We start from the raw sequence: 9,323 nt of genomic DNA on the forward strand, positions 1-9,323 counted from the left end.
TTTCTCAGCAGAGATGACTGTTCAAAGAAATAAATATTTATTGGATTGAGGTGTTCTCAGTCTTCTATTTCTGTAGCAAATTTTGTAATTTCTGGCCTTTGGAGTCATTGTCTGCATGTTGACCCTAATTAACTGTTGTTTTACACAAAGTAAGGCAGCCAAAGTTAGTGGAAGGATAAGAGAAACTCTAAAGTCATTTTGTGTTGACTRTGGTAATAACCTGTAAGCATGGGAGTGGCTAGTTTGAACACATAAATGATAAAAATCAGTGTTTTATGAGAAACCTTGTTAGGCCATCCAGCAAGCTTTGTAGACTAATGAAGGTGTACAGCAAAGGAGCATARGGGTCCTTTGTGGGGAGAGTCTAATTTTGCAGTAAGCCTGTCATTTAGTGTCAGCACAGCATAATAGATGGGCAGGTTATGGCAAATTGGAAGAATAATAGACACTGAGGTACTTGCTTTTACTGGTAATGCTCATGCCAGTACTGTATTACAGCAGCTTGCCCAGCAGTGCCTAACTGCCACCTCTAAGGGAATGACTAAGGACTTACCAAAATCAAGTTTGTCAACTATGTTTCTAGAACATACTACTGTTTGTGTTTTGAGGATCCAGAATCTTTTGCCTTCAGGCATATTCAGGATGATATCGTGTCTCAAAACAGTTTTTCTGCCAGATCAGATGTAACAGATAAGTAGCATTACTATTGAAGAACCATTGTGGTAGCTGAGAAACTTTCCACAAAAGGTTCTCATCAGCACCCTCTGCTGTGATTTTGGCACACACCTTCAAGTAATTCCAAAAACTCCATAGGAAAATAACAAGTACTTCAACTAGATCATGTGTGTGAATTTCAGTTGAAATACTTGAACCAGCTCTTGTAAAAATAGTATGCAGAGTCAGCTTTTCAGTAAAAAAAAGAAATGCTTAACTTGTTAAATTTTGTTCAGCCGCTAGCCACTGAATGTGTGTGCATAAATGTTTAGAGAGATAGTACCAAGTCCCTCAAATAAGTTTGAGTTCTTTTACGCTCAGCTGACTCTGATTGTCTTTTTTTTCCTGATATTAAAGGAGAAAAAATAAATTGTGAGAAGGCAGTGATTACCAAACTCTTACAATTGTGATCCCATGTTCAGTCAGTCTTATTAGGATTGAGAATATGACCACAAATACTTACATCAGCAATGGAGTTTGTCATGGATGCTCTTTTTTGGAAACCTCACCTCAGAGACAAGGGCTTTTCAAAAATTCTGTAGTACATGGGGAGGGAAATCTTACTTCTGTGTTTCTCAGCTACCCTGTGTGGCAAATGTCAGTGATATAAGATAGTGATATCTTACATCTTAATACCCTGAGCAACCTGCTCTAGCTGATCCTGCTTTGAGTAAGGGGATTGGACTAGATGATCTCCAGAGGTCCCTGCCAACCTCAGATGTTCTATGATTCTATAATCTTCATAGCAGGAGAAAAAAATCTCGGAGAATTCAGGAGAAGTAATAGGTGGCCTAGGCTGCTGTACAGGTGGTAATGGATGTCTTTGCAACTGCAGCTTGGTCTAAATTTGCTCTTGTGAAAATACATGTACAAGTATTCAGTCTTGTATGGATCTGGACTGCAGCTGAAGAATGGTATTATCTACTGAATGAACTGACATTATTCCATAGTCTTGAAGATTCAAGACCATCTGTTGCTCTCTGGAATTGTACATGTGGCTATCAAACATTACTGTCCACATCCTCAGTCAAGACAACTGAATACATTCTGTGGTTCTAGCTAGCCTGAGTGGTCTATAAGAACAATCTGCGAATGAACTTTCAGGGAATTTGCCTTCAGTAAGTTTCATGATATAGCAAGAGAGTCTGCACAATTCAGTCCAAAAGCATCCTTTCCACTAGTTATGACTTTTCCAAAAGTGGAAGTCAGATATTGGGGTTTATTATCTGTGTCTAGTCTATCTAGTACTACTTTTCTCTGTTCTGCTTCTAACTATGAAAAAAGGTTCTCTTGCAGAGAAATAGTTTTATGTCTTTGTCTTGGAAAGGGGAAGAAGTTTTATTAACAATCAAGGGAAAAGATTTCTGTTCATGCTATTTTTTTTCTATTTGGAGAAGAATTGTAGCATTCATTATATTCCAGACCTGAGGCTACTCTGCAAATAAACACATTATTTTTATTCCAGGATGATGAATTTTCATTTCTTCAAACTCGGGACTAGTTTGTGATTGTTCTGTGTAGTGATCTGTCTGATCTGCAGAAAAGTTCAGAGTGGGACTTAATTATTTAAATCTTTACAGCACCATCAGTGTTCATAAAATAGTTGGTGGTAGTGATATTACCTTGAAGGAGAAGAGGAAGTCTTATGGCTCCTCAGATCTTACCTGATGACCCATATGCCAAACTTTCTATCGCAATTGAAGTAGGTGGGATTGATTCTTAAGATCTATCACATTTGTTTTTATAAGCGGCTTAGATTTTTTTGAATCACAGAATGGTTGGAGTTGAAAGGAGCCTCTGGAGATCATCTGGTCCAACCCCCCTGCTCAAGCAGGGTCAGCTAGAGCAGTTTGCCCGGGACTGTGTCCAGTGGGTTTTGAATATCTCCAAAGATGGAGACTCCACCACCTTTCTGGGCAACCTGTTCCAGTGTTCAACCACCCTCACAGTGCAGAAGTGTTTTCTTGTGTTCAAGTGGGATTTCCTGTATTTCTGTTTGTGTCCATTGCCTCTCGTCCTGTCGCTGGGCACCACTAAGAAGAATCTGGCCCGATCCTCTTGACACCCTCTGATCAGATATTTATAGTACTGATAAGATTTCTCCCTTCCCCCCCCCCCCATGCCTTCTCTTCTCCAGCCTGAACAATCCCAGCTCTCCTCAGCCTTTCCTCATATGAGAGATGCTCCAGTCCCTTCATCATCTTTGTGGCCTTTTGCTGGACTCACTCCAGTAGCTCCATGTCTGTTGTGTGCTGGAGAACCCAGAACTGGACGCAGCACTCCGGATGTGGCCTCACCAGTGCTGAGTAGAGGTGAAGGATCACCTCCCTCACTCTACTGGCCCAGGATACTGTTGGCCTTGCTTGCCATGAGGGTGTGTTACTAAGTCATGTTCACCTTCTTGTCCACCAGGACTCCCAGGTCCTTCTCCTCAGAGCTGCTTTCTAGCAGGTCATCCCCCAGGGTGTACTGGTGCGTGGGGTTATTCCTCCCCAGGTGCAGGACCCTGCACTTCCCCTTGTTGAACTTCATGAGGTTCCTCTCTGCCCATTTCTCYAGCCTGCTGAGTTCCCTCTGAATAGCAGCGCAACCACCTGGTGTATCAGCCTGTCCTCCCAGTTTTGTGTCATCTGCGAGCTTGCTGAGGGTGCGTTTGGTCCCATCATGTAGGTCATTGATGAAGAGACTGAACAGTGTTGGCTGCAGTATTGACCCCTGGGGGACGCCAGTAGTGCCTGGCCTCCAGCTGGACTTTGTGCTGCTGATCACAACCCTCTGAGCCTGTCAGTTCAGCCAGTTTTCAGTGCACCTTACTGACTGCTTGTCTAGCCCGCACTGTATCAGCTTGTCTCTGGGGATGTTAGGGAGACAGTGTCAAAAACCGGACTAAAGTCAAGGCAAACAACATCCACTGCTCTAATATATTAGAGCAATATATTGAAGCTCTAGTATATTTATAGGCTGTCTTCTCATAAACTTCAGATTCCTCACAAGTTTAATATCTGCTTATTCATTAGAGATCTGATCACTGTTATCAAAATATTGTCCTCTGAACCTTGTGGACCATCTGAGTTTCTATTGGTTTGTTTAATACAGGATGTCATGCTATACAGCCACCTTGTGGAGGATCAGTGTGCTCCAATGATGGGACATCTTGATGAACGTGTTTACTTTTGTAGGTCTAAAATTTTCTTAACTCTGGATTTCTGGCAACAACTGAACCCATTYTTTGCCTATACCTTGGAGTATTCCCTCAGGAAACAGGCAGCTTAATAGCTAGTGTCGTCCTAAAATGGTAACTTTGTAGGCAGTTTCAGGTAGAATAATCTGCTGGTAGAGAAAAAAACTTTGTACTTCAAATATTTTCAGACTCTTGCCCCATCACATAAATAGTCCCTTAATCCTATCTTTCATTGTTCTTGGGAATACATTGAATAGCAAAGCCAATCCTGTACAGAAGCAATCTAAGTGAGTCACGTTCTGCCCCTGAGTATTTTCAGAAATGCAAGATCTTTCCCCTAGCTCTCTGCTTGCATATGGGGTATTGGCTGCCAAAGGTGACTTCTGAGCATGGATGTTCTGGTCCATCCTTGATTATGGTGAGTTCTTTTACGTACAGGGACAGACTACCTAATATCAGTCATTTTTTCCTTTGAATCCTTGTGAATCATTAGAGTTTTTTTTGTTTGTTTGTTTTTTTGAAAGAATATTTTTATTAAGTGAAGAGTTATAGATATGATTTTAAAAAAGGAAAATTTAAAAAGAAAACGGTAAGAACTGTGTAACGCAGTCTTAAAACATACTGGATGTTAATTTACTGTTCTGGCCGTTGGTCAGTTTTGATTCTGAAGCATGTTAGATGTAAGGGCTCTGCTTGCTGGTACCTTCTGGAATGCTGGGAAGAACCTTGAAGGGCTCATTCTTCTCTACCTGTTTATCCCTCTTTTTTCAGGAATTTATTAGCTTGCATTGCAACACTTTACAAATGTGCACCGTTAGTAGTTTTTAATCTTGATTTCTCTCCTTCCCCTAGAGTCTGACTTGCAACACTAAGCTTTCATATGCTTTTTATGACTTGCAACTTATCTTTACACCATTTTTTCCAGATTAGCAATTTGTGTTAATTTTCAAGACATTAATGTCCATTTAGATCCCAAGGAACATCTGTTAGCCTTATTTTTAGAGTGTTCAGCTAGCACTGAGTTGCAGAAAAAATAATAAATGCTTTTGGTTTCATGTTGGAACGTGAGGAACCCTTTAGACATTGATGTTGAAAGCATTCTGGAGAAGCCTGATTCACCTGTGCTTGGGAACTGTAATTCAAAAGATGCTCTTTAGACCAAAATACCTAGCGTCAGGACCTTATTTCTGTAAGACTGTAGTAATGTTGAAATAGTCAGTCTTATAGAAAGAAAATGCATGTTTTGTTCAGCATGCAGAGAATTACATCCCTTTAAAAGGATCAGACAAATTCTAGGATGCAGAAGACAGAGCACAAGGCATTTAAATATAATGAGAATAGTAATATTGTTGTTCAGAAAGGGTTTTTTTAATTTTCTTTATGAAAAAATAAAACTGGTGCGTAGCGGTCTCACTGTAGTGTGTTAATTTTTGGTAGAATTATGCAGTCTTTGGAGATGAGATTTAATATATTTAGTGACATGCCAAACTATTTAAAAATCTAAAATTATAACTTAATTTGATTTCTAGATTTAACTGGGCAAAATGATGCTAATTACTGGTAAGAAATCATGTTCCTTCTGTTATAAATGCTTTGTTTTTTGTTATATGAGTGTAATTAGAATCTAGTGCCTTAAAGTCAGTTGTATCCAAAGTTACTGAAAGTTGATTATATTAGTAACAACTAAATATGTAATTAGTGCATATTTAGAAAGTAAACATACTGCTGATATGGTTTTCTGTTTTTGCGGCTGTTAGGTTTTTTTTTTTTTTTTTTAATATATTCTGTGTATAATGGATACCTTAGAGAGATAAATTTGTCTATTAACATATAGTTAGCTACTGCATGGATTGGGCAGTTGGGTAAATTGCATCTGGTTTGGCTCTCTCCTAGCAGATACTAGCTGAAACTTAATAATCTCAGGGGATGTGTTGCGTATTATAAAGATCATCATCATAACTAGCGTTTGCTACTACCAGAGAGAAGCAAAGAGTAAATGTCTCTGAAGGTGTATTAGCTTCTTACATTACAGTCCTCAATTCTTCTGTAAACCAACCATTTGTATTCCAAACTTTGTAATTTGAAAGTAGAAAGATGGGTCATATTCTTGCAAGGTCTTGAGTGTCAATTTTTCTTGAAACCGTGCTTGTTCTTAACATTAAGCTTATTATGTCAATGCATTTTGAAGAATATCAGCATTAAGAGCTCTTCTGAAAAATATGGGCTTTAACAATTTCCCCTCACCACCATTACTCCTTTTTCAATTTCTGTATGTCAGTTGTATGACAAGTTGTCTTTTGTTGATGAAATCAGAATTAGATCATGATGTGGGACTCCTGCTTAATAATCTTAGTGTGCTTCTGCTGGGCAAAAGAATGCCACTTTCCAGCTTTCCTAAAGATAGAAAAGCTAATATTCCAAAATCTCAGGTCACTAGTATGTTAATATCAGTCTTAAGTTTCATCTGAAGGGGTGAAACTACTTTGGCCTACACCCACCATTTGGCAATATATTGGTCTATGAATATGTATTAGTAATAACATTTCTGTGATATAGATGCATATTCTTTGGAACATAGATCCTGTTCTTGCTACACAGCCTGGATAGTTGAGTTACATGATTTAGTGACGTTGTGATGAGAAGGGAAATAATATGGCCCTACACCTCTCTAGTGTGGCAATGCATAGATAATCATCATGTGTCTGGTAAGTATTAACGTGGTGGAGAGGCATACCCCATGCAAACTCCTCAAGAACCTGTACTTTCTAGGTGTGCTATTTCTGCTATGGTAAATGTCCTCTGAATGTATAGAATAGGGGCTAAACTTTCCCATATACTRTAGTAATTATTCTTGGTAGGTTTGATTAGCATTGGAGGAAATCATGTACTAAATCTTTAGTAGAGCCATCAATACTTGGAAAATTTGCTTAAATAGTTGATAGTAAATAGTTAGGAAGTTTCCCTCACTGAGTGTGAAAACCTAAAGGTCACTTTGTTCAGAATTTATCGTTTTAGTTAAATATCTATAATTTATCAAATGTGAATAGAAAATAATCATATTTTGTTGTTGTCCTGTTCAGTACACTGTGTGTTTCAGTCCCTCTGTTACAGTTGAAATAAACATTGATTTTCCCTTTCTCCCAATATTTCAGTGCTGAGTGAAGCAAAGTTGTTAGATGCATTTTGGATAATTGAGGTTTGCTTTACATCGTATTAGTAATCTTGAATGCTGTTTGAAGACAGACAGTAAAAATGAAACTGAACAGTAACTGTCATATCTTTGGTTGGTAGCGAAATAAGGATTGTTGGACTGTGGAATCATAGTTCCTATGTGACTACAAACTTTTCTTTCTCACCCATGCTATAGCCTCAGAAAGACCGTGTTCTTTTCTGGACATGTGTTTAAAGACTCACCATTTTCCTTCCAGTCAGTTAAATGTAGCACCTCCGTAAGTGCTGGTTTGCTATCTACTTTTTTTACTGCAATGGAGGATGAATTTATGAAGGTGATTTACTTCTCCAGGCATCAGGGAAACTGAGCAGAACAATCAACGTTCTCAGTGGTGCCTCTCTTTTTCAGTGCCCAGTATCCTTAATTGCTTATCCCTGAATCTGGTATTCTGCTACAAACCTTTGTTGTCTTAAAGTAGCTAACAATAATATAAACAGAACTATTGCTTAAAGCAGCCATTTTCAAACCTTTTTCCTTGAAGCTCCTGAACAGTCAGTTTACTGCGGTTTGAGACACACTGGTTTGGTTTGTCCATTCCTACCCCATTGTACCTCTTGGTACATACATGCAGAATACACGAGAGCGGGGAATACAGAAATGCAGTAGGTTCACACATGCCCACAGTGGAGAATCACAGAATGGCTGAAGTTGGAAGGGACCTTGGGAGATCATCTAGTCCAACCCCCCTGCTCAAGCAGGGTCACCTAGAGCACATTGTACAGGATCACGTCCAGGCGGGTTTTGAATATCTCCAGAGAAGGAGACTCCACAACCTCTCTGAGTAACCTGTTCCGGTGCTCTGTCACCCTCACAGTGAAGAAGTTTTTTCTCATATTCAGATGGACCTTCCTGTGTTTCAGTTTGTGCCCATTGCCTTGCGTCCTGTCACTGGGCACCACTGAAAAGAGTCTTGCTCCATCCTCTTGACACCCTCCCTTCAGATATTTGTACACATTGATGAGATCCCCTCTCAGTCTTCTCTTCTCCAGGCTAAACAGGCCCAGCTCTCTCAGCCTTTCCTCATAAGAGAGATGCTCCAGTCCCCTAATCATCTTTGTAGCCCTTGTAGAGAAAGAACAGTACTTGAAGTTGCCACTTTTCTAAAGCACGGGGATGAGCTTCCCTTACAGAATGTCACCTAATACTTTCCTTCCCCCTACCTCGGAGCTTTGCCATCCATGGTCAGTCAAACCTATCCAGTGTGGCCCTGGACATGCAATTGTGGCATCTTGATAACAGATATAATGTGGAATTTGTAGGTTACTCTCTGTAAGAACATTTTGAACTTCAGGATTCAGAAACTAATGGAAGCCAATATTTCAGTTCATCCCTTGTTGACCTCTGCAATCCACATTACTGCTTGGGCTTGTAGTTGTGTTCATCGGGCCATTAAACAGCTTCTGAAGTTCTACTTCGTGTTCTCAAGGGTCTAATTTTCTTAATGGGGTTTTTTGAAGGCTGCTATAAAAGAAAGACAACAGCTAGTGTTAAAAGTATGAAGAAGTAGTGCGCAAAGTGAACAGGCCAATTTAACTCAAACCTGAAGATAAGGGTGATTCTTCTAAAAATAACTCTCTTCCAAACAGTAAAAAATGAAGTAAGTAGTATATTTCAGCAGACATTCACAAAACATTGATTTCTACTTTTTGATTTAGAAAGTATAAGCGTCACAATAAGGTAAACTCTTCATTGCGGTTGCTGCTGCTRTATTACACTGTCCTTGCATCTTCTGTAGAACAAATGGAGAGAGATGCCAGATGGAAATTACAAATAAGCATTTTATTTGTCTTCTGATTTTTCCTCATCTCACAGTTCTCTCTAGAAAGGTACCCTTTTCTGTTAAATTGCTCTTACTTGCTGAGGAAGTGTCTAATTTGAGCAAGAGACAATAGCTGAAGTCGTGGAGTCAGTTACTGTTCACAGTTCTTTTTGCCTTTTTGTTGCTTGGTAAGTTCACTTACAGTTAAGTTCACTTCAACTAAACTTTGTTGTCTGATTGTGTGGTAAAACAGAATGCTGACATGTAGGACTTATTTTAGTGTATAGACACCATACACAAGGCTAAGCAAATGAAATTTATTCCAATTACAAACTTGGAGCAGGTGTCAGGGTATCCTTATTTACATTGGCAGGACACTTTAATGTGAGTATATGGAGAAAGACTCAGCATTTTAACAGCCAAAATAATGAGTTGAA

Source organism: Apteryx rowi, unplaced genomic scaffold (assembly GCF_003343035.1).
Source record: "Apteryx rowi isolate R43461 unplaced genomic scaffold, aptRow1 scaffold_794, whole genome shotgun sequence".
Taxonomy (NCBI): domain Eukaryota; kingdom Metazoa; phylum Chordata; class Aves; order Apterygiformes; family Apterygidae; genus Apteryx; species Apteryx rowi.